Source organism: Moschus berezovskii, chromosome 18 (genome assembly GCF_049115385.1).
Source record: "Moschus berezovskii isolate FMDL1 chromosome 18, NW_MosBer_1.0, whole genome shotgun sequence".
Taxonomy (NCBI): domain Eukaryota; kingdom Metazoa; phylum Chordata; class Mammalia; order Artiodactyla; family Moschidae; genus Moschus; species Moschus berezovskii.
This window is the reverse complement of record NC_142477.1, coordinates 3,062,859-3,087,823: the sequence shown is the minus strand read 5'-3', so window position 1 is coordinate 3,087,823 and position 24,965 is coordinate 3,062,859. Positions and strand designations below refer to the sequence as shown.

General features: G+C 39.2%; 3 pseudogenes; 2 read left to right on the top strand and 1 right to left on the bottom strand.

The window, feature by feature from the left end:
* The window catches only part of LOC129557885 (acidic leucine-rich nuclear phosphoprotein 32 family member D-like), a 146,874-nt pseudogene that overhangs the window by 105,656 nt on the left and 16,253 nt on the right, over nucleotides 1–24,965 (bottom strand).
* LOC148774936 (acidic leucine-rich nuclear phosphoprotein 32 family member D-like) overlaps nucleotides 1–24,965 on the top strand; it is a 147,889-nt pseudogene that overhangs the window by 111,475 nt on the left and 11,449 nt on the right.
* On the top strand, nucleotides 11,615–17,693 carry LOC129557886 (large ribosomal subunit protein eL21 pseudogene; annotated as a pseudogene).

The following is a 24,965-nucleotide window of genomic DNA, read 5'->3' as shown; positions in this document are numbered from 1 at the left end:
CAATGAAAAGTCAGAAAGAGAAACTAAGGAATCAATCCCATTCACCACCGCAACAAAAACAATTAAATATCTAGGAATAAACTTACCTAAGCAGACAAAAGAACTGTACACAGAAAAGTATAAGACACTGGTGAAAGAAATCAAAGATGACACAAACAGATGGAGAGATATTCCATGTTTCTGGGTAGGAAGAGTCAATACTGTGAAAATGACTATACTACCAAACACAATCTACAGACTCAACGCGATCCCTATCAAATTACCAATGGCATTTTTCACAGAACTAGCACAAAAAATTGCACAATTCATATGGAAACACAAAAGATCCCAAACAGCCAAAGCAGTCCTGACAAAGAATGGAGTTGGAGGAATCAACCTTCCTGACTTCAGATTATACTACAAAGCTACAGTCATCAAGATAGTATGGTACTGGCACAAAAATAGAAATATAGACTGATGGAACAAGAGAGAAAGCCCGAAATAAACCCATGCACCTCTGGGTACCTTATTTTTGACAAAGGAGGCAAGAATTTACGATGGGGCAAAGACGGGCTCTTCAATAAACGGGGCTGGGAAAACTGGACAGCTACATGTAAAATAATGAAATTAGAACACTTCTAACACCTACAAAAAGATAAACTCAAAATGGATTAAAGACCTAAATGTAAGATCAGAAACTATAAAACTCTTAGAAGAAAACATAGGCAGAACACTCAATGACGTAAATCAAAGCAAGATACTCTATGACCCACCTCCTAGAGTAATGGAAATAAAAACAAAAGTGAACAAGTGGGAACTGATTAAACCTGAAATCTTTTGCACAGCAAAGGAAACGATAAGCAAGGTGAAAAGACAGCCCTCAGAATGGGAGAAAATAATAGCAAATGAAATAACTGACAAAGAATTAATTTCCAAAATATACAAGCAGCTCCTACAACTCAATGCCAGAAAAACAAACAACCCAACCAAAACGTGGGAAAAAGACCTAAACAGACATTTCTCCAAAGAAGACATACAGATGGATAACAAACACATGAAAAGATGCTCAACACTGCTCATTATTAGAGAAATGCAAATCAAAATTACAATGAGATATCACCTCACAGCGGCCAGAACGGCCATCATCAAAAACATCTACAAACAATAAATGCCGAGAGTGTGTGGAGGAAAGGGAACACTCTTGCACTGTTGATGGGAATGTAAATTGATACAGCCACTATGGAAGACGGTATGGAGATTCCTTAAAAAATTAGGAATAAAACCGCCATATGACCCAGCAATCCCACTCCTAGGCATATACCCTGAGGAAACCAAAGTTGAAAGAGACCCATGTATCCCATTGTTCACTGCAGCAACCTAGTTGTCCATTGACAGATGAATGGATAAAGAAATTGTGGTACATATGCACAATGGAATATGACTCAGCCATCAAAAGGAAGGCATCTGAGTCAGTTCTGATGAGGTGGATGAACCTAGAAGCTATCACACAGAGTGAAGTGAGTAAGAAAGACAAAGATAAATATTGTATTCGAATGCATATATATGGAATCTAGAAAAGCACTACTGAAGAATCTATTTATAGGGCAACAATGGAGAAACAGACGTGGAGAAGACACTTATGGACATGGGGAGAGGGTAGGAGAGGATGAGACATTCTTCAGCACCTCAAATTCTATTATGCCTATGTTAGGGCCCAAGAAATCTGCATTTTGACAGTTTTCCAGACTTGAGAAAGCATCACACGCACAGTACAGAAAAAATCAGGGACGTGCTGCAGACATTCTCACATGATCGCAAGTACTGTTCTCATGAACTTCCTGCATTTTCAGTTTTCTTGGCAGCACCAGTTTCTAAGCCCTCAGACTCCCATCAACTAGAATTTCAGTAGTTACATGGATCAAATCGTTTCCAAGAAACTGTCACTGATATTAAGTTTGCCAAATACATGTATAAGCTTATACTGAAGCTGATTAATACAAACCGTTTTCTTCACAAGGCTTGGATTATAAAGAGAAATGACAGAAACTCATTCACAGAGACATTTATTAGAACTCTGCAGTAAGCCAGGGCTTTAAGAGAAAAACACCTAAAAAACACTCTATCCTTGAGTTCAAAAGAAGGCACAAACTTATAAACACAATACAAGATACAGCAGCATGATATATGAAGCAATCAAAATTATGAAAGATTTCATGTCAGCCCCTCAACACAGGATTTTTGAATCAGTATTTGCCTGTACTGGCAGTATGGCAATCAGTATTCTAACAAAAAATGCGAGCAAAGGCACAGAAGTTCAAACAGGGTGTGTGTAGTGTTGCTGGGGCACGAAGAGCGCATGAACCGTAAGCACAAGAGGTAAGCACTTTCAGAAACATGTGTATGCGTGTGTGTGTAAACACTGACATAAACATATCAATGGACACATCTCTACATCCAACCACCAACTCATCACAGACACACTCCTTACTTTCCAATCCTTCCAAAACCAAACTCTTGATTTCCACTCCTTAGTTTCTCCATTTTCACAAATGATAATCCCACTCTTCTAGTTGCTCAGGCCGAAACCCCTGGGGTCCTCCTTGAAACTGCTTCTGAGTATCCACCTCACAACCTACCAGCACTTCCTGTCATTCGATTTCGCAATGTATCTAGAATCTGACCACTTTCCACGTCCTCCACAGCATCCACCCAGTTTGAGCGATTAGTACCTCATCCTTGGATTTCTGGAGTGGCTTCCACTTCATCTCCATTTGTACACAAGAACCAGGGTGATTCTTTAAAGACATGCCACCCCTGTGCTCATGATCATGTCTCTTCCGCTCAACATCTTCTGACTCACTCAGAATCAAATCCAAATTCCATAAAGGAGCTCTAAAGACACCTCCCAACCCCAGTGCTTTCTGATCGAATTTCCTTCCCTTCTCCCTTACTCACACGGCTCGAGCCTCTGTGGTGTCCCCGTTGTTCTGTGAATATAACCAGCACGCTTCCACTTCAGAGCCTCTGCACTTGTTGCTCTGCTTCCTCTGCCTGGACCGATCTTCCCTAGATATCTGTATCATTTGTTCTCTCATTTCATTCACGTCCCTGTCACACTGTCTTCTTATTAAAAAAGGACTTCCCTAATGTCTCCATACTGTATCACTGTCACCTAACTCTATTCTTTCTTATTGGCAGTCACTGCTATCTGACATTATCTGCTTATCTATATTCTACCATTACAGCCATCACTTGAACTGTAGCTCCATTAGAACAGACCAGGTTTTGTTCACTACTCATCTCCACTATCTGGAGTAGTGTCTAGCACATGCTGCTGCTGCTGCTGCTGCTCAATCACTTCAGTCACGTCACACTCTGTGTGACCCCACAGACGGCAGCCCACTAGGGTCACCCCGTCCCTGGGATTCTCCAGGCAAGAACTCTGGAGTGGGTTGCCATTTCCTTCTCCAATGCATGAAAGTGAAAAGTGAAAATGAAGTCGCTCAGCTGTGTCCGACTCTTAGTGACCCCATGGACTGCAGCCCACCAGGCTCCTCCGCCCATGGGATTTTCCAGGCAAGAGTACTGGAGTGGGTTGCCACTGCCTTCTCCGGTCAAGCACATGGAAGACATCCAATTGATATTTGCTGAATGGATAACTGTTGACTAAGTATATTCATATGGCCCTTACCCAACTTAACAGCTTCCCGGTGGCTCAACTGGTAAAGAACCTGCCTGCTACTGCAGGAGACACAAGAGACGTGGGTTCGATCCTGGGGTCGGAAAGATTCCCTGGAGAAGGAAATGGCAACCCACTCCAATATTCTTGCCTGGAAAATTTCATGCATGGACAGAGGAGTCTGGTGGGCTATATATCTAGTCCACGGGGTCTCAAAAAGTTCTACATGACTGAGCGCTCACCCCACATACAAGTTAATTAGAAAGATGACTAGAAGGAGTATGGAAGACATTTGAGCTGTACAAAATTGAGAGCAGAGATATCCGATGAGCCATAACTAAAACCAGATCAGGCAATGAGAATGAGACAGCTGTGAAATTAGTTAAATAAAAGCAACAGAATCTACAACTGACTGGATTGTGGGAGCTTGGGTCAATGAAGGAGGAATATGCCTTCTAGGAATTAAAAAAAATAAAATGAGCAAGGAGTAAAATCAATTTTAGACATGTTGAAGTTGAGGTACTTGAGACAAATTCAGGTTAGGATATCCAACGGCTGCTTGTTAGGCAGATTTGGAACTTACCAGAAAGATGACAAGGGTATAGATTTGGATTTAGGAGGCATCAGCGTGTGGGGAACGGTTAAAATCAGTGAGATGAAATTATCCAGAGGAAACATGTAGAATCAAAAAGAACAGAAACAGATTGCTAAGAAGCACCAGGAAGAAGAAGATGCAAGAAAGGAAATTGAGAAGGACTGGACTGAGTGACATGTAGCAGACTAGCAGACCACAATAGTGTGCACAAAATGCTGAAGTGATTTTCAGGGAAGGAGGACAGACTGAGGTTGAGGGGAGTAAGGGTCACATACGGAATGACTGTGAAATGAAATATAGGTTTGAAGTGAGTGACGTAGATTTGGCATAAGTGCTGGGGAGAATGAATAGAAACTTCCCCGTTGACCACACTGAAAACCGACTAAAGACAAAGACCAAACAGAGCGGCTATGGTTTAAACTGTCTAGCAACAGGAGAATGGATAAGCCAAATATAGTAATATATACAATGGAAGACAAGAAAAAGGAAAGAACTATTAATGAACACAAAACCATTAATGAGTCTTGAAAACAGAGCAAAGAAGAGCACTCTTCACTCAAGCACAATGAGAGTTATACACGTATGGCTTCATTTGTATGAAGCTCTAGAATACACACAGTGATCATCTAGGAAGGATGCTAAACAGCAGTTGCCTCCAGAGGATGGCACAGACATGGGCTGACTAGCAAGGAGCATGAGAGCGTGAGGCAATGGTAATGATCAGGTTCTACACCCTTCTAAGGATTTGGCTTTCTAAGCTGCAGGTTTTTTATCAAAACTCAGGTGCTGTCTTTAGATCTGTGCATTTCCTTGTAAAGTTTTAAACGGAAGGAAAAAAAAAAAAAAAACACTACAGACAAATGTTTGGTGAAGGACCTAATAAAATATTTGTGAGGACAGTAACTGTTGTCTCTCTTTTATTTTTAAATACACTCAAAGAGTAATGTAGATTAGTAGATCAGTAGAGGGATGGACAGATGTGATAAAGCAAATATAATAAAACAATGATAGAATTTGGACTGTAATAAAAAAAAAAAGGTGTTGCTATGATTTAAATAATTAAATATGCAGCATAATTAATTTGTAATAAATTAGTTGAATTGGTCCAGCTAGAGATCTGAACAAGCACAGTAGATGGAATAAGTTGAAATTGTTAGCAAAAGTACTATTTTATGTGACAGACAACAAAGTTTAACCTAAGTAAGAAAAGAAATGAGATCAGGAAGGGAGCTATTAGGAAAGCTGAGATCAAACCCCATAACTTTGGGGTATCCATAAAACTGAAGAAGAGGTACAGTATGAACAAGGATATGAGAGATGTGGAAGAATGAAAGGTTATTATGAGAGATCAGTTTGTCAGAAGTTAAGGAAGAATTCAGAGTTAGGCAACTCCAGGCAAAATACTGAGGACATAAAACAGATTTAATACTAACAAAACAGAGATCATAATGACATTTCTATAACTGTACATAATCTATTAAAATAAAAAGACCACTAAACAATTGTAGTTAGACACAAAACTTAAAATAGGATTCCTGCCGAGGTAATTCATAACTGTTGTTATAAATACCAATAAATTTAGATTTCTAAAAGAGGAACGATAAATACTATAAGGTTTTGGGGAGACAGTGGATGAATGGTTTGATGGGTCTAGACAAGAGAGTATGTCAAACAGGTGAAAAACAGAGTAGACAAAGAAAGCCAGCTGTCAGTGAACTGACTACAAGTAACTAACACATGTTTTAAGTTTCTCCATCTATCAAATGACAGTGACAACGTGGGCTTTTTACCTATCTCCAAGGGCTATTGACAGATGATAAATAAAATTGATTTTAAACATGAAGGAGAATTAAGTGTTCTGTGCAGCACTGCCCATAATAGCAAACCCTTGGAAATAACTTAATGACCATCAGTAGAAGATGGCTAAGTAACTACAGATAGTAGTATTAACACAATTGGCCATTACACAGCAATTAAGAGGAAAGAACCAGGCTAACAAATATAAACAACAGATACAGATATAAACACAGATACATGTACAACATTATATATTTATATATATATATATGGAACGTAAAAAAGCATAGAATGTTGCTTATGGATATGCTTGTGATGTACACTAAGAGTATAAAAACAAACACAAGAAGAATTAACGACAGATTCAACACTGATGATCTCATCTCTGGGGAGAAAAGAAGGAAATGAAATCAAGATGAATACTAACGAAGGAATCTTCAACTCTACCTGTACTGCTTTATTTCTTTAAAAAAGAAATCTGGGGCATTCCCTGGTGGTCCAATGGTTAGGACTTGGTATTCTCATTGTCTGGGCCCCAGGTTCCATCCTTAGTTGGGGGAACTAAGATCCTGCAAGCCAAAAAAAAAAAAAAAAAAAGTCTGAAGCAAACACTGCAAAATATTATTGGACAAAGCTAGACAGTAAGAGCTTTATAGGTATTCATCTATGCTTTATCCTTGAAACATTTAAGAACACGAAAAGGCACAACATTATAGTATAAAAAAATGCAGTATTACTACCATACACGTTATTACTAACAATTATGTTCTCTTAAACAAATCTATAAGACTGTCAGGTAAATGTCCTCAAACCTTCAGGAAATGCTTACAATCTATATATTGGAAGTGATTTGAAAAGTATCTGACATTTTCTGGGTCTGGGTATGGTAATACATGATAGTAAAACAGAACAAAGGGACTTTCCTGGCAGTCCAGTGGTTGACTCCGTGCTTCCAGTGCAGAGGCCACGGGTTCTATCTCTGATCAGGGAACTAAGATCCCACATGTTGCATGATCAAAAAACCAAAATTGAAAAAAAGGAAGAAAAACAGAAATGACAGAACTACTGTAGTCAATAACACCGAAATCATAAAGATATTTGAGTCCCATTAAGTCATTAGAGATATTTAATAATGAGGCAACAAATGATTATGTTCTCTATATCTTCTAATGCTTTATAAATGGCATTACTTTTATAACCAGAAAAAAAAAAAAAAAAAAACTAAGGGAAAGATATCAAACAATCAATATCTTATGTTTTTCTTAATTACTTTAAAATTTTCTTCACTGAAATGTTTTTCTTTTTCCACCTTTTTCATTTTATTCCAAATTCCTAAGGAAATGAACAGCTCTGAGGCATGAAACTTCTGTTCAAAATTATAAGTAATATACACACTTCGAAAAGTTCTTAAAAACTGATGAACTAGAAGACAAATAATTTTAAATATGCTGCAAAAGAAGCAATGGTCCATGAAAAATCTATGATTTTCGCACCTACTGCATTCCATATCTTCAGGCCAAGGAACACCAAACAGCTCCATGAGCCTCGAGCACTCACTGTGAGCCCACTGACAGAGCCTGCGACAGGGAAGTGTGACACGTCCGTACTCCACACAGATAGAATAACAGAGCGCACAGAGAGATGGCGGAAATCCCGACAGCAGTCCAAATTCACCCCAGGGCGGAATGGCTGGGAAAAAGTCCAAACCAAATCATTAGATGGACAGTTGTATACAAGTCAAAGTTTTCTTCACATATAATATGGCGATATTCTTGGTTTTTTCTGTTTTAGAAGATTTCTGAAGGCAATTAAAATTTTCTGAAGGGAAGTTTTTTGTTTTTCTCAACAAAACCCTCTTCACCCTACCCCTAGAGATTCTGATTTGGTTAAGTATGAGGTGTATTGCAGAATCTATACGGATATTTTAATTATTACAGGTGATATTAATGAAAAGGCCTGGCTGAGAACGACAAATAACAATACATACAGTTCATTTTACATAGAAAACCCCACAAAAGATACGTGTCAAATGCTCAGAAACCTGATTACTGCTTGGTAATGGGATTACAAGAGATTTCAAATTTGTTTTTCTTAAGTACTTCAATTTCTGTATTTTTGCCAGCTAACATAGGAAAGGAGGACAAAAAATGAAAGGAGAGGGTAGGAGAGGAAGAGCAGTCGTTATACACAGTGGGACACATTTTGAGGTGTCAGGTAAAGGAAGAGATATCACTTTGGTCTCATATTTTCCTGTTCTTTTTACATTAAAAGCAAAATTTAAAAACACACATTAGAGTTCTTTGAACTCTGAAATCACATGATGTAAACAGAGCTAACATTGTAAGCGGATATTAAGGAAACAAAAAGAAAAAATAGTGGCCCCAAACATAAAACCATACTAAAATCATCAATTATCCCAAGAAATGTACATCTGGGCTTTTGACTACCAAATATTTTTTTCACATGTTTATATAATCAGTTTCAGAGTCATTGCTGACTTTTACCTCGTAACATATTCTCACCACAAGGCCTTTCCACTAAGACTCAATCAATTTATTTCTACATTGATATAAAACATTTTCCAGAAGCCTTCTATACACAACGCCGTCACAAAACCGAGCGTCACTTAGAGAAACTGGTGTTCAAAGAAGTTAACTGTGTAAGAGATGTGATAAATGATACATAACTATATGGGACAATCACTTTACCACTTATTATCACTATTACTACATAGTATATAGTAATATATAAAATAACACTACATATAATAGTATATATATACACTATATATAATAATATAACATATATTTATATATAATAACATATAACAAACTATATGCAACCAGAACTTCCAAGCATGAAGAAATCATTTTAAATGAATAACTTTAAATTAAATCAATGTTCCCATCAAGAACAACTTCAAAATATAGGAAAAGTTTTAAAGTAACTCTTGAAGGCTACCAGAGAACTACTGAAGGAAAAGAACTAGACAGACCAGGAATCAGAGAGCAGGGAAGCATGCAGAGGTGGCCCGATAAGCGAGGCCACTTCTCCAAGGAGGTATCTGCTGAACCTGGGTGTAAGGCAAGAGACTGAGATGCAACTTTTGCCCAGGCTGATGCTAGAGAACCAAGAAACCAGCAGGGCTCTGGTAGTCGTGCAAGACCGTAGACAGTACATGTATGTATATAACTGAATCACCTTGTTGTACCCCCTGAAACTAACACAACACTGTATCGATGATGCTCCAATATAAAATAAAAAGTAGAAGGAAAAAAAAAAGACTACAGACAAAATTCAAAACAAAAGGGACAAATGGGTGAACAGGGAAGTTCCGAGGTTTGGGCCTGACACAGAGCTAATTTTCCCTTCAAGATATTTAAAAAGTCTGGAAATGCATAGGGCAGGAGGTTAGGAAGCTAAGTACAATGCCTCTGAAAAGCAGAGTGGAGATTTTGGCAGTGTTATCAGTATGAGGAAACATAAATTAGAGGCTCAAGTCCAGCTAGGGGAAATGGGCATAACTCACTCGCAGCTGGAAGCCCCTCCCCTGAGTGACCACATGTCAGCAGTGGGGGCAAATGACAGGGAGGCAGAGGCCGGTCAAAACTGAAACCCAGCCTCAACTCAGCTCAGTCCCAAGACGGTACATGAGAAATATGTTTGAGAAAATAAAAGATGAAGGATTCCAGAAAATTGGAATCGATCATAAGAAGGACCAAATGGAAATTCTGTAAGTGAAATACATAAATGATGCTGTAAAGAGCTCATTAGATATACCAGAAGAAAGAACAGACAAAATGGAAAACAAGACAATAGAAAATATCCAAACCAGAAGCACACAGACCAAAACCTACTGAAAAAATACAGAAAAAAACATAGCAGATGTGTAAAACACACGAAAATGTTTAGGATATACATAACTGGAACCTCAAAAGAGGGAAGAAAGAAGGAACAGAGGCAATATATAACAAGATGATGGTCAAGAATTTGTCAAAACTGATTAAAGACAACCCATAGATCTGGCAACCGGCTCCAGTACTCTTGCCTGGAAAATCCTATGGACAGAGGAGCCTGGTAGGCTACAGTCCATGGGGTCACAATGAGTCGGACATGACTGAACGACTTCACTTTCACTTTTTTATAGATTCAAAAAGTTATGCAAATCCCCAGAAGAATATATACAAAAAACATACCTAAACATATCACATTTAAACTGTGGAAAACCAACGAAAAATATCGGAAAAACAACCGGTGCGGGGGGGGGGGGGTCGAAACATACCTTACCTTCAACAGGACAACTACTGCTGGACTTTGGAATGCTAGAAAACAACAGAATGGCTTATTCAAAGAACTAAGAGAAAACAACTGCTCACCATAATACTATGGTCAGCAGAAATACCCTTTAATAAGTGAAGGCAAAGTAAAGACATTTTTGGATAGGCAAAAACAGAAAAATTACTGGCCCAAACCTACACTAAAAGATAAAAGTAATCCAAGATGAAAATTCTAAAGGAATTAAAAGCCACAAATATGTGAATGTGTGGGAAAAATAGAAATGAATATTCTCTGTAAGGGCTTCCCTCGTGGCTCAGAGGTTAAAGCGTCTGCCTCTAATGCGGGAGACCCGGGTTCGATCCCTGGGTCGGGAAGATCCCCTGGAGAAGGAAACGGTAACCCACTCCAGTATTCTTGCCTGGAGAATCCCATGGACGGAGAAGCCTGGTAGGCTACAGTCCACGGGGTCGCAAAGAGTCGGACACGACTGAGCGACGGAACGGATTCTCTTAAAGACAAAACACAATGCCTTAAAGACATATAAAATACAAAATAATTACGTGTAATAATAAAATGATAAAGACAGGGGTCAGAGGAACACTAATGGGAGAGTGACCAAAGTTATTATTTTTATTCGAATATTGTAAGTCAAGACTACATATCCTAATTTCTGGGGTAAGCAATACAAGAATGCACAACTAACTAGGTAATCAGAGAGAGAAACACAGTAATACAAAAGAAGTCAAGACAGGAGAGAGAAAAAGAAAAAGAGTTTGGAAACACTGAAATCGAATGACAAGATGGCGGATTTAACCCAAGGACCTCACCAACTGCATTATATATAAATGAACTACCGACTCCATAAGAGAGGAAGATTGCTGGGCTAGGTACAAAAAAAAGTTTGCTGACAGGAATGCAAAATGAGGCAACCACTATGGAAAACAATTTCGCGACTATTCAAGCAGTTAAACATAAAACTTTCACATGACCCTGCAATTCCACTCCTAGGAATTACCCCAAATAACTTTAAATCATGTCTAAGCAAAAATAATCCTGCTTATTTAACTTCTATGCAGAGTACATCATGCAAAATGCCAGACTCAACAAAGCACAAGCCGGACTCAAGACTGCCAGGAGAAATATCAATAACCTCGGATGCGCAGATGACAAGACCCTTATGGCAGAAAGCAAAGAACCAAAGAGCCTCTGGATGACAGTGAAAGAGGAGAGTGAAAAAGTCAGCTTATCCCGCCGCCTTCTATCTCTCCCCCGGCCCCTCAGGCTAATCCGCCAAAACGACCAACACAAAGGGAAAGAGGAGGGGCACCCGCTACATGTTCTCTAGGCCTTTTAGAAAACACGGAGTTGTTCCTTTGGCCACATACGTGCGAATCTACAAGAAGGGGCATATTGTAGATATCAAGGGAATGGGTACTGTTCAACAAGGAATGCCCCACAAATGTTACCATGGCAAAACTGGGAGTGTTTACAATCACCCAGCATGCTGTTGGCATCACTGTAAACAAACAAGTTAAGGGCAAGATTCTTGCCAAGAGAATTAATGAGCGTATCGAGCATACTAAGCACTCTAAGAGCCGAGATAGCTTTCTGAAACGTGTGAAGGAAAACGATCAGAAAAAGAAGGAAGCCAAAGAGAAAGGGACTTGGGTTCAGCTGAAGCACCAGCCTGCTCCACCCAGAGAAGCACACTTTGTGAGGACCAATGGAAAGGAACCCAAAACGTTGGAGCCCATTCCCTATGAATTCATGGCCTGATGGGTGTAAAAATAAAGACCTGGACTGTAAAAAAACAAAACAACAACAACAAAAAATCTTGGCTTAAAGCATAACATTCAGAAAACTAAGACCACGACATCCAGTCCCATCACTTCATGGCAAGTAGACAGGGAAACATTGGAAACCGTGAGAGACTATTTTTGGGGGGCTCCCAAATCCCTGCAGATGGTTACTGCAGCCATGAAATTAAGATCACTTGCTCCTTGGAAGAAAAGTTATGACCATCCTAGATGGCATATTAAAAAGCAGAGACATCACTTGCCAACAAAGGTCCGTCTAGTCAAAGCTATCGGTTTTCTGGTAGTCATGTATGGATGCGAGAGTTGAACTATAAAGAAAGCTGAGTGCCGAAGAATTGACGCTTTTGAACTGTGGTGTTGGAGAAGACTCTTGAGAGTCCCTTGGACAGAAAGGAGATCAAACCACTCTATCATAAAGGAAATCCGTCCTGAATACTCATTGGAAGGACTGATACTGAAGCTGAAACTCCAATACTTTGGCCACCTAATGGGAAGAACTGACTCATTGGGAAAGATCCTGATGCTGGGAAAGACTGAAGGCGGGAGGAGAAGGGGACGACAAAGGATGAGATGGTTGGATGGCATCACCTACTAAATGCACAGGAGTTTGAGCAAGCTCTGGGAGTTGGTGATGGACAGGGAGGCCTGGCACGCTACAGTCCATGGGGTTGCAAAGAGTTGGACACGACTGAGCGACTGACCTGAACTGAAGCAAAAATGTGCGTATGAATGTTCATAACAGAGTAGTGTTATTCATAATTACCAAAAAGAGCAAAATAAAGCAAAAGCAAGCAAAGGAAAGGAAATAATAAAGAAGAGAAGTCAATGACACTAAAATCAGAAAATCAATTTTTTAAAAAATATCACTCAACCCAAGAGATGGTTCTTTGAAAACTTTAGTACAATTGATAGGGTTCTAGTACGAATGACTTAAAAAGACAGAGAAACACAACTTAACCAATTTCAAGAATGAAAAAGAGGGTATCACTAGAGACTGTACCGACATTAAAAATATAATAAGGAAGGACTTTCCTAGTGGCCCAGTGGTTAAGAATCCGCCTGCCAATGCAGGGGACACAGGTTCAATCCCTGGTCCAGGAAGATCCCTCATGCTTCAGAGTGGCATGCCCGTGTCCACTACTACTGAAGCCCACACTCTAAAGCCCAGGCTCTCCAACAAGAGAAGCCAGCACAATGAAAAGCCTCAAAGAAAGAGTAGCCCCGACACTCTGCAACTAGGGAAAGACTGCACGCAGCAATGACAACCCGGCACAGCCAAAACTAACTTTCACTTTCCAATAAAAATGCTAAAAATATATAAGTAATATTACAAACAACTCTATGAATATAAACCAGACAATTCAGATGAAGTAGACCAATTCTTCATAAGTCAAACTACCAAAACTCACCCAAGATGAAACTGATAATCTGAACAGTCCTATAACTATTCGACAAATTGAATTTGTAGTTTAAAATCTCCTGAAAAAAGATATTCAGGCCTGATGCTTTCACTGGTAAAAATCTAACAATTTTAAAAGAATACCAATTCTACACAATCTCTTCCAGAAAACAGCAGAGAACTAATGCGAACAAATTCTGTGAACTTCGGATTATTTAATATTCAGTTCAGTTCAGTTGCTCAGTTGTGTCCAACTCTTTGAGACCCCGTAGATTGCAGCAAGCCAGGTATCCCTGTCCATCACCAACTCCCAGAGTTTACTTAAACTCATGTCCACTGAGTTGGTGATGCCATCCAACCATCTCATCCTCTGTCGTCCCCTTCTCCTCCCACCTTCGATCTTTCCCAGTATTAGGGTCTTTCCCAATGAGTCACTTCTTCCCATCAGGTGGCCAAACAATCTTGCTATGGAGCCAAACAATCTTGCTATACCAAAGAACAGCAAGGAGAGATAAGAGATCACTCCCTCAGTGATCAGTGCAAAGAAATAGAGGAAAACATTAGAATGGGAAAGACTAGAGATCTCTTCAAGAAAACTGGAGATACCAAGGGAACATTTCATCCAAAGATGGGCTCAATAAAGCACGGAAATGGTACGGACCTAACAGAAGCAGAAGATATTAAGAAGAGGTGGCAAGAATACACAGAAGAATTCTTTAATATTAAAGCAAAACAAGTGTGTCAGTCGCTCAGTCATATCTGACTCTTTGATATCTCATGGACTGCAGCCCAACAGTCTCCTCTGTCCATGGAAAGCTCCAGGCAAGAATACTGGAGTGGGATGCCATTCCCTTCTCCAGGGGATCTTCCTGACCCAGGGGTTGAACCTGTGTCTCCTGCATTGCAGGCAGAGTCTTTACTTTCTGAGTCACCAAGGAAGCCCAACAAAGATAATACAAAAGATGAAAACTGTAGACTAATACCACCCCCTTAAAAAATGCAAAAATCCTTCATAAAATAGTAGGAAATCAAGTCCAAAAATACATTAAAACCATTATACAACACCATAACTTAGTAGGATTTGTTCCAGAAATCCAAAACTGGTTCAATATTCCAACATCAATGTAATCCACCAAATCAACAGGCTAACATAACAAAGAGAAAAATCACACGATCATACCAAATGATGTCAAAAAAGCATTCAGGATTTTAAAAGTTTTCAGCAGACTAGATATAGAAAGTAACTTCTTCACCTTGACAAAGTATATATACAAAAACCCTATGGTAAACATCATACTTTGTGGTGAAACACTGGATTTCTATATTCAACACTGGAAACAAGGGAAGAATGCCTAGTCCCACCACTCATATTCAGCAGAGTCCTAGAAGTCCCATCAGCACAAAACAAGAAAAGGAAACAGAAAGTGTAGAGACTGGAAAAAGAAAACTGTCCGTATTTGCATGTGACATTACTGTCTACGTAGAACATCCCAAGGAATCTCAAAAAAACATTTTTAAATTAGTAACAACAACACAAAACTAATAAAATTTATTAGTCCTAGAATAAGTTCAACAAGGTTGCAGAATACAAGAAAAACATACCTAAAAAATGAATTTCTGTATACAATTGTGCTTTTATATATATTGAACATGCAGAAACAAAATTAAAACAACACATTTATAATCCCATTTATTTTTTAAAAAAGAAACACCTGGGTATATACTTAACAAAACACATACGGCTTGTGTGCTGAAAGGAAGATATAAATAAATGAACAGATATATGTCTGATTAGTCTGCTAGGGCTGCTGTAACAAAGTCCCTCAAACTGAGTGGCTTAAACAACAGAAATTGATTGTGTCACATTTCTGGAAGCTAAAAGTCCGAGACCAAGGTGCTAGCAGAGCCACACTCCCTCTAAGGGTGATAGGGAAAGATATGTTCCAGATATCTTTCTCAGCTTCTAGCTGCTCCTTGGCTCGTGGCAGCACACGCCTAGCTTCACACAGCATCCTCTCCATGCTTCTACACGCATCGACCCTCTATGCGCACCTGTGTCTAAAATGGCCTTTTCTAAGGACACCTGTCATATTGGAACAGGAGTCCCTCACTACTTCAGTATACATCTGTCTTAACTAATAACATTGAGAATGACCCTATTTTCAGATAAGGTCACATTCTGAGGTATTGGAGGTTAGGGTTTATTAGAGGCACTCAAGGGACTCCGCTGATGGCTCAGACAGTAAAGGATCTGCCTGCAATGCGGGAGACCCAGGTGCAATCGCTGGATCGGGAAGATCCCTTGGACAAGGGAATGGTTACCCACTCCAGTATTCTTCCCTGGAGAGAATTCCATGGAGAGAGAAGCCTGACGGGCTATACAGTCCATGGGGTCACAGAGAGTCAGACACGACTAACACTTTCACTTTTCAGGGGGACTCGAGTCAATCCACAACAACACTGTTTATGGATTGGAAACTCAACATCTGACCTCTAGATTTAGTAACATTTCTGTCACAATCCAGTAACACTTTTAGTAGTTAAAGACAAGCTTATTCGAGATTTTATATGAAAAAAAAAGTAAAATAAATGAAACAATTTGGGGAAAAAAAAGGGGGAAAAATCTTACTATCCGGTTTTAAGATTTACTATATAGCTAACAAAAATCAAGACACTGTGGTACTGGTGGTGAAATAGACGCAAAGATCAACAGGACAGAATAGAGAACCGAAATATAAATCTATACAAGGGCAGATAACGGATTTTTGAGGAAGAAGGAAAAGCAGTTCAATAGTGTAAGGACAGATAGCCTTTCCAACAAATAGCGCTGAAGCTAGTGGCAAAAAAATGAAACTTACTTTATACAGATTAACTCAAAATTGATCATAGATTTAGATGTGAGACATAAAGGTATAAAACTTCAGAGAATTTGCAGACCAACTGAAGAGTTCTTATAAATGACACCAAACACGCAGTCTCTAAAAGGAAAAAAACTTGGTAAACTGGACTTTGTTAAAATTTAAGACTTCTATTCTCCTAGACTTTGTTAAAAGAATGAAAAAGCAAGCTATAGACGAGAATAAGCTATTTACAAACTACATTTCCAACAAAGGATTTGTATCTAGAATATATAAAGAACTCTCAAAGCTCAAAAGTCAAAAACAATTCAACTGAAAATGAACAACAGACATGAACAGACATTTGATCAAAGAAGATATATGAATGGCACATGAAAAGATGTCCAATATTATTAGCCATAAGGGAAATGCAAATTGAAATCACGTAAGATACCACATCATCTGAGAAAAGCTGAATAAAAAAGTGCAAATACCAAATGGTGGTAAGAATGCTGAGAACGTACGTCTCTCATACACTGCTGGTAGAATGTAAAACGGTAGAACTTCTATGAAAAATAACTGAGTAGTTTCTTAAAAATTCAAACACATGCTTATCATATAAGGCAGCAATCACACTCCTGGGCATTTGTTTACCCAAAAGGAAAACTTGTGTCTGCACAAAAGCCTGTATATGATTGTTCATAGCAGCTGTACTTGTAATAGCAAAAAGCTGGAAACAACTCAGTATCCTTCAGTGGATGATTAAACGAACGGCGGAACATCTCTATACCGGAATAGTACTCAGCAATTAAAAACAGTCACGACTGGTACATGAAACAACCTGGATGGATCTCAAGGGTATTATGCTAAATGAAAACAGTCAATCTCAAAAGATTATACACTGTATGATTCTATTTATATAACATTCTTGAAATGACAAAATTATAGGGACAGAGAACAAATTAGTCGTTGCCTGGGAATAGGAAAGGGTGGTAGGGAGAAAGGAAGCACAAGAAAGATGTGGTGATAAAAACAGTTCTGTATAGTTTTTGGTGTTTTGTTTTCTTTTTGCCACACTGCGGGTCTTGTGGGATCTCAGTTCCCCGACGAGGGATCTGAACTCCTGCCCCCTGCAGTGGAAGCACAGTATCCTAACCACTGGACTGCCAGGGAATTTCCACAGTATCTTAACCAAAGTGATGGCTACATGAACATATACATGTGATAAAAATGCACAGACAATAAAAATACATGTACATGTGCATATACAGACACAAAAACGAGTACATGTAAAAACTGGTGAAATGTGATAAAGGGCTAAAGAGTATACCAATGATAACTTTCCTTTTTTTTTTTTTAGATCACCTGTGCCTTTAAATTTTTTTATTTATTTATTTGGCTGTGCTGGGTCTTCATTGCTGAGTGCAGGCTTTCTCTAGCTGCAGGGAGTGGGGGCTACTCTCTAGTTGCATTGTGCAGGCTTCTCATCGCAGTGGCTTCTCTTGTTGCAGAACACAGGCTCTAGGGCATAGAAGCTTCAGTAGTTGTGGTACATGGGCTTAGCTGTCCCGAGGCATGTGGGATCGTCCTGGATCAGGGATCAAACTGGTGTCCCCTGTACTGGCAAGAGAATTCTTAACCACTTGACCACTAGGGAAGTCCAATGACCCAGTTTTGATACTAATAGCTACATAAGATAGCAAGACACTGCCCCCTCCAAGCCCCTGGTGAAACTAGCTACAGTATATAGAATTCCTACACTACTTTAACTTCCTGAGCTGCTGCTGCTGCTAAGTTGCTTCAGTCGTGTCCGACCCTGTGCAACCCCATAGATGGCAGCCCACCAGACTCCCCCGTCCCTGGGATTCTCCAGGCAAGAACACTGGAGTGGGTTGCCATTTCCTTCTCCAATGCATGAAAGTGAAAAGGGAAAGTGAAGTCACTCAGTCGTGTCTGACTCTTAGCCACCCCATGGCCTGCAGCCTACCAGGCTCCTCCATCCATGGGATTTTCCAGGCAAGAGTACTGGAGTGGGTTGCCATTGCCTTCTCCCTGTGAGTCTATAACTATTTTAAAGTTTAGGGATTCCCTGGTGGTCCAGTGGTTAAGAATCCACCTTGAAATGCAAGGGACACCAGTTCAATCCCTGGTCTGGGAAGATCCCACATGCCACAGGGCTACTGAGCCAGTGGGCCACAACTAATGAGCCCGAGCCCTGGAGACTGCAAGTTGCAACGATTAAGCCCACGCTCCACGACTACTGAAGCCTCTGCACTTTAGAGCCTGTGCCCTGAAACAAGAGAAGCCACTGCATCGGAGAACCTCTTAAACCACAACTTGAGAAAGACTGTGCACAGCAACGAAGACCCAGTGCCACCAAAAAAAAAAGAACTTCAAAGCTGAAAACTGCATTATATTCACAGCTGATATGTGTGTAGACATCATGCATGCAAGCATGTGCATGCCCTAAGGCAGCCTCAGACCCGCTCAGTCCCCAACCATACAACACCAACTAAGCTGATACTGACATGTCACCATGGTAGTAAAACCTCCATTTGTGAGCACCATCATGAATTTTAAAATTGACTTGAATCACTATTTTGTGCTGCCAGCACTGAGTATAAGGCTTTAAGTTTATGCTTCTGTCACTCACTAGCTAGAAGTATCTTGTGCTGTATCTCAGCTAGCATTTATGGACACTTACTACAGGCTGGGCAGTGTTGTAAGTGCTTCACATACCTAACTTAATCTTCTCAACAATCCCGTAAGGGAGGTACTATAATCAGTCACACCATTTTATAATAAATGTGAAGAAAAGAAGACATAGAAAGTTAAGTACCTTGCCAAAGATCACATAGTTACAAAGACAGTCCCAAGAGTTAAACCGTGGCATTCTTATCCAGAACCCTTGAGCTCATTAACCAGTTTGTTCTCTGTAACCTCTCTAAATTTCAGCTTTTCCTCTATAAAATGGTGTTAATATATATAGATGCATTAAGGAGATCAAACCAGTCCAGTCCATCCTAAAGGGAATCAACCCTGAATATTCACCACAAGGACTGATGCTGAAGCTGAAGCTCCAACACTCTGGCCACCTGATGTGAAGAGCCGACTCACTGGAAAAGACCCTGATGCTGGGAAAGACTGAGGGGAGGAGGAGAAGGAGATGACAGAGGATGAGACGATTGGATGGCATCACAGACTCAATGGAGATGAGTTTAAGCAAATTCCAGGAGATGGCGAAGGACAGGGAAGCCTAGCATGCTGCAGTCCGTGGGGTTGCAAAGAGTCGGACACAACTTAGCGACCAAACAACAACAATATAGACAAATAAGAATATATAAAATAGGATACAGCACCTAGTAAATGACATCTTAAAGAGAGATTAGGAAAGAGGTACAAATTAATAAAGCTGCAGAAGGCCTATTTGATGGGCACGAGGAACCCTGCTCAATTCCCTGTGCTCAACTACCAAGTGAAAAAGTCAACTGTCAACTGGAATGGTGTTTTTAAAAAAGCAAAAGAAAACATGCATTAATCTCTACATCACGACTCTGGGTGAAAGAAACCAGACATTAAAAAGTAGATACTACAGGTACATTCATATAAAACTCTAGAAAATGAACACTAACCCACAGTGACAGAAAGCAGATCAGAGGTTGCTTACAGCAGGGAGTCAACTCAGAGGGGTGGACTACAATGGGCACAGGGAAGCTGTTGTAGTGTAATACTGTTACTCGCTCAGTCGTGTCAAACTCTGTGAGACCCCACGGACTGTGGCCCACCAGGCTCTGTCCACGGGATTCTCCACGCAACAATACTGGAGTGGATTGCCACTCCCTTCTCCAGAGGATCTTCCCGATCCAGGGATCGAACCTGGGTTCGATTCTGTCTGAGCCACAGGGACGATCCCCAGGAAGCTTTTGAGGTGATGGACATGTATGATATCTTGATAGTGATGATGGTTTCACAGATATATACTTCTGTCAGAACTCAAGCTGAACACTGTTAAATGGGTACAGTTAACTGTATACAAATCATACCTCAACAGAGTTATGCAAAAACAAAAAGCATTCATCTTTTTCAAATAAGCAAACTGCCCTGATTATAACTCTAACAATTTTTAACTTCAGCAAAGTAAAAATTAAATGAGTTAGCCAGCATACTGCCAAGTTGAGAATATATATAAGGAACACAGACTATCAAAGCTCTATAAAGGAGGAAAAAAGAATCTTCAGCTGATAAAATTTTTAAAAGATTCTTACTGAGTACTCCCTTAAGCTGCAGTACTTTTATTCACTAAATTAAGACCAGGGTATACGAAGTTTACAAACTGAAAAATAACTTTCTAAAATTAAATTTCTGGCTTCTTCAACAAAGGTGCAAGACAGGGAACCTTCTATTCTTTGTTCAAATTCAAATCAACCAAGCCTTTGTGCTCCAATTCTCTTTCTTCTTTGAAATTTCCAAGCCTTCAAGCACAGCAACAGCCCAAGCTTAGCAAGGAGTGTGAAAGGGGAACAGAGTTAAAGGCCAAAATTTGATTCATGAGAATCAGAATGCCAATCTCTGTCACTCTACAAAGGGTCTGATAACCGTAGAAACTGTATCCTTCTGGGTTTGGGAATATTATGACTAAATTCACTAAATGTGAAACCAAATGTGGAACGGCCTTGAAAATTCAAAAATGGTATTCATTCCATTTTAGATCCAAATTAGAGTAAGAAATTATTTTTAAATAGAATAATTTTAAGTGATGTAAAAGAAGATCTTTAATAACTTTTTTCTAAGAATAAAATTCTAAAGAGAAAAGGTCTAAAACTTTAAGAATTACTTTATATATATATATATATATATATATAAAATTCTACGTTTGTAAAATACCTTTAGTCCCATAGATTTGCTTTTCTTTTACAAATTTATTTTGTTACTGTCTTATGACAGCATATTAAATATTTCCCAATATTAGTTCAGTGAGCTAGTTTGCAGAAATATGACTTTATCACAGGAGTATATTTATCTTAAGTCAAAGGGGAGCTCCTAAAGCAGCCCATAAAATTTGACTTTTCTTCAGGAAGTAAACTTTTAGCATTTCAAGTATCATGAATGGTTATGAATTATAGTCTGTCTCAAAAGATAAAACTTTACAAACCAAACTCATCAGAATTAATACTTTAATTTAAAATAAGCATTTTAAGGCATTCTTTTTTTTTTTTTTTTTTTCTTTTATTTATTTCAATTGGAGGCTAATTACTTTACATTATTGTATTGGTTTTGCCATACATTGACATGAATCTGCCCCGGGTGTAGTGATCTAAAATGCAAGAAAATCAAACTGTCAAAAAGTTTATTTTTTTCCTAAAGTCAGAAATAACTAAATGCAATTAATTCTCCACTACGTGTGTATTTTTCACCTTTTTCAATTTAGAAGTTTCCTAGTTCCTGGCTCATTTCCCTGTCACACGATAGGCTCTTCAATCCACTTCACCAGGCTGTTGTTTGCTTAGGGAAAACCACCTTATTAATACTAACCTAAATAGAAGATAAAAAGTCAGTCTGACTGATAATGCATGTATCCTAAAAATATAAGCCATGAATTTAAAGAATAAATACAATCAAAGAAATTTCATTTCCTCAAATGCCCATCCACAAAATGTTAATCACTGGTACAAAGGGGTATTAAATTATAGTATCCTCTTGAAAAACAAAAACAAAAAACAAAACAAAACCCTGCCTTTCAAGGTCAATTCAAACATAATCTGCAACTGATCCTTTCCACACATGATCCTTTCTCTTTTGAATCCTCTGAGCACTATATGCCTATTTATGGCATTTACCAAGTTCTTCCTTAAGTTTCAGTCATTCGGATAAAAACATATTTAATAAATACTGAGACACTGAAACTGGGAGCTAGACAAAAAAGGACAGCTGGGATTTTTAAAAATAAAGTTTCTGTACTAATTTTACTATTTTGTTTCTTACAAAAAAAAATCAGAAAACACAAACATTAAATGAAAAACACAGAAAACACAAGTAAATCGTGTTAATTCAAGAACAATCACTGCTGGTCTTGACAAAAATCTTTCCAGATCACTTACTCTACATGAACATGAATACACTTCTTTTCTTCAACAAAAACAGGATGATCCCACATACATTATTTTATTATCTATTCCTATTTTTTCCTATTAATTAATGTATCAAATTTGGCTTCCCTGGTGGCTCAGTAGTAAAGAATCCACCTGCCAAGTAGGAGACGCTGGTTCAATCCCTGGGTCGGGGAGGTTCCCTCGAGGAGGAAATGGCAAACCCACTCCAGTATTCTTGCCTGGGAAATCCCATGGACAGAGAAGCCTGGAGGGATACATCAAGTACAACCATTAGAATTTGACAGACAAAGATGGAGATGAGATTATTTAGGCAGAAAGAGAATGAGAGGTCTAGAAATAAGAAAGCTGGTCAGTTTTGTTCCTTTACTTTACTATACTACTTACAAGTGTAAATACATAATGTTGAAAGCTTCAGGTCGCTTTGACCTTTTCCCGCTCCAAAAAAAAAAAAAGGGCAAAGGCAAACACTGGTGTTCACAGGAAAGTGGTATCTTTGGTACTCCTGTCAGGACTACCATTACTAACCCCAACAAACCCACAACTACTGACAATTCCAGGAGATCATGTGCTGAGTACACCTCTGTAACACAACCACGACTGACCACCGCCCCTTCCGGAATTCAGTTTATGAAGTTCATTAACTCACTCAGACATTTATTCAGCAGCTATTATGTGTGAGGTGCCATGGTAGCTGCTGGCCCTACAAAGATGAATAAGGACCTCAACAGCAAGTTCTGCTTTCAAAAGCAAATGTCCTTCAGCAGGACCTGAACTAAAAAATGAGGACAAGTTGGTACCCAATACAGCGGCTATCATTCCAAAACAAAAACCCAGAAAATAACTAGTGTTGGTGAGGATGTAGAGATACTGGAACCCTTGTGCATCGCTAGCAAAAATGTAAAATGGAGCAGCTGCTATACAAAACAGTTCAGTGGCTCCTCAAAAAATTAAACAGGATTATCATGCTATCCTAAAATTTCACTTCTGGGAAGACCCAAAAAAAACTTAAATCAAAGACTGGAACAAATATTTATATATCTGTACTCAGAGCAGCTATATTCATAATAGCCAAAAGGTGGAAGGAACTCAAGAGTCTGATGAATGAATGATTAAACTAAACGTTGGGCATAAATATACAATGAAATATTATTCAGCCTTAAAAAGGAAGGGAATTCCGACACTTGTTACAACATGGATGAATCGTGAAGACAGTGTGCTAAGTGAAATAAGCCAATCACAAATGGACAAATATTTTATGATTTCACTTAAATGAGGTACTGGAGTCATCAAATTCAGAGAGAAAGAAAAAAAAGTAGAACGGTGGCCGCCAAAGGTTGAGGGGAGGGGAGAACAGGGAATTATTGTTTAGCACGTATAGTGTTTCAGTTGCAGAGGCTGAAAAAGTGCTCAAGAAGCATAGTGGTAATGACATACCAAGGTGACTGTATTTAACTCCACTGAACTGCACACTTAAAAATGATTGGAATGGGGGAATTCCTTGGTGGTCTCATGGTTAGGACTCCGAACTTTCAGTGCCGGGAACTGGGTTCAATCCCTGGTCGAGGAATTAAGATACCACAAGCTGCACGGTATGCCAAAAAACAAACAAGAAAAGATTCCAGTGGTAAATTTTATGTTATATATATTTTGCGTACATGCATGCTAAGTCACTTCGGTCATCTCCAACTCTTTGCAACACTATGGATTGTAGCCTGTCACACTCCTCTGTCCATTGGATTCTCCAGGCAAGAATACTTGATTGGGAAGCCATGTCCTCCTCCAGGGGATCTCCCCCACCCTAGGATTGAACCCACACCTCTTGCATTGGCAGGCGGTTTCTTTACCACTAGTGCAACATGTATATTTTGCCACAATTAAAAAAAAAATGCTGAGGAACATTATCTCTAAGTGCTACTATGAAATAACCAGGATATACTGTTAAGTAAAAAAACAAGGTAGAGAAAACAAACAGTATGACACTATATCAAAAGAGCGTGAAACAATATATAGCTATATAGAAATATTATACAGACATTTTCTATAATTACTATAAGTTTTAATGGAAGGATAAACAAAAAGCTTTAAAAAAAAAACAACTACCCCCAAGGGAAGGAAAGAATAAGGTTAGGACTCAGCTGGTAAAGAATCCACCTGCAGACTCCGGTTCAGTTCCTGGGTCGGGAAGATCCCTTGGAGAAAGGATAGGCTATCCACTCCGGTATTCGTGGGCTTCCCTGGTGGCTCAGATGGTAAATAATTTGCCTGAAATTCGGGAGACCTGAGTTCGATCCCTAGGTTGGGAAGATCCCTTGAAGGAGGGCATGACTACCCACTCCAGTATTCTTGCCTGGAGAATCCCCATGGACAGAGGAGCCTAACAGGCTACAGTCCATTGGGTCTCAAAGAGCCAGACACGATGAGTGACTGAGCACAAACACAGTCCAGAAACTAGACTCCTCTGAATGTACCTTGTC